The sequence below is a fragment of the Echinops telfairi genome, unplaced genomic scaffold (genome assembly GCF_000313985.2).
Source record: "Echinops telfairi isolate 266 unplaced genomic scaffold, ASM31398v2 ScPeMD7_7420;HRSCAF=8458, whole genome shotgun sequence".
Taxonomy (NCBI): domain Eukaryota; kingdom Metazoa; phylum Chordata; class Mammalia; order Afrosoricida; family Tenrecidae; genus Echinops; species Echinops telfairi.
The window spans coordinates 24653812-24655593 of NW_022111320.1; the positions used below are offsets into that span (position 1 = coordinate 24653812).

Sequence of the window (1782 nt, forward strand, 5' to 3'; positions counted from 1 at the left end):
AACCAAAGAAGCCCCCAAACTAAAACCAACCGACTGGGGAAAGGGAAGAATCCGGTCCCCAGAGCCACCATATTTTAATAATAATCAGATGTCCGGTTTTCAACAGCATGTAAAGAGAGTGTGGACCATTGAGGATTAAATAATCTAGCTTCACCCTAATAAAGGTGGTCTTGTCCGTGGCTCCAGGAAAATTACCCTTGAAATAACAGGTGCATTGGTCTAGGGCAGGCGTCCTCAAACTGCAGCCCGCAGAGGACATTTACCCTGCCCGCCGGGTATTTTTGCCCCATTTTGTTTTTTACTTCAAAATAAGCTATGTGCAGTGTGCATAGGAATTTGTTCACAGTTGTTGTTTTTTTTTTAAACTATAGTCCGGCCCTCCAACAGGTCTGAAGGACAGTGAACTGGCCCCGTTTAAAAAGTTTGAGGACCCCTGGTCTGTTTCCAGGTCACATATGAAAGTTCCTGCTGACATGGTGGGGGGGTGTGAAAGGTGCCCAGAGTAGAAAAGTCATTTGGGCGGTCACTATCAGCTCACCTCAGGAGGCACTGGGTGACCAAGCCCCTGAACACCTGCTTTCAGGAGGGTGGCACATCCCTGGTGACACACAAGCTCCCTATCAAGAAACTTTGAAGATGTTGTCCCAGTCTCTTCTGCATCCTTTTTTATTGTAATAAACCTGTAGCCATAAGGACGGTATAATCTCTGAGAATTCTGAGTTGTTCGGCAAATTAGAGTCCAGAAGACAATGGGAACCAACCGCTGAGCAGAAATTAAGGGGTTGTGTGGGTTCCTGGGTTTGGGGCTCTCCTGGTGGAGGGTGAGCAAGCAGCCCATCTTCGTGGCCAGCAGGTGCCTCGTCTGTGCCTTGGATGGACTCCCCAAAGTTGCAGGTGCCATGTGTTTATTTGGCAGTCTGAAGGATGATGTCCATTTTTAGTTTTGATTGTATTTGGGGTAGAAAGATAACACAGAAACTTTTAAGTTTCCACCTCAACACTTCTACGCAAATTGCTCATTAGCATTACCTTTTTTACAATGTATCAACAATCCCTTTAACTGTGTCCGGGCCTTCCGGTTCCAGCACGCTAGTTTCGCTGCCCCATTATGCCCTCACTTTTCTTCAAGGAAACCGTTGACCGTTTGGGCTCATCCGGATAGTCTTGAAGGAGCAGCACACCCATGGGTAAAGGCCTCTGTGTGCCCATGATAGTTCACCGAAGAGCGACCGGTGGGACCGTTCGCTTCAGATCAGGGACTTACGAGTCGCTTGGAAAGGTCGACAGTCTCCTGGAAGCATCTAGCCTCAGCTGCATCAGCAAGTCTGGACTTTTGAAGAGTCTTAGTCCTGGTCTGCATTTTTCTCCCGTTCTATTGAGACTCGCTGTGTGTGCTCTCAGCTGTGGGTTGCTCCCTCCCTCCCTCCCTCTCCTACTGGCCTTTAATGACTAGGTTTTGGGGAACGTCACGAAGACGGAGGGCTGACCAGGGCTGTGCGTGACCGGGACGGTCTCCTGCGACCTTGACGAATGAGCAGGAACACTGCCGTGATGGAGGCAGTGGCTTGCCACGGTTTTCTTGACCTTTTTCTCACCAATGCAGCTGTCGATTTTCTTAAAACTTCTAATAAGCTCACAAGTCCTTCGAGAAAATCTACCAAGGGCCGACTTCTCTCCATTTGAATTTAACTGACAAAGATTTCCTGGGAAGCCTCTTTTTAAAAAAATATACAGATTGAACTATTAAATTATATGGTGTGTGAATTATAGGCCAATAAGACT

At 47.6% G+C, this 1782-nt stretch overlaps 1 protein-coding gene across 1 annotated transcript in view; it reads right to left on the bottom strand.

Moving 5' to 3' along the window:
* FBXL2 (F-box and leucine rich repeat protein 2) overlaps positions 1 to 1782 on the bottom strand; it is a 34251-nt gene that overhangs the window by 17586 nt on the left and 14883 nt on the right. The window lies entirely within an intron of this gene.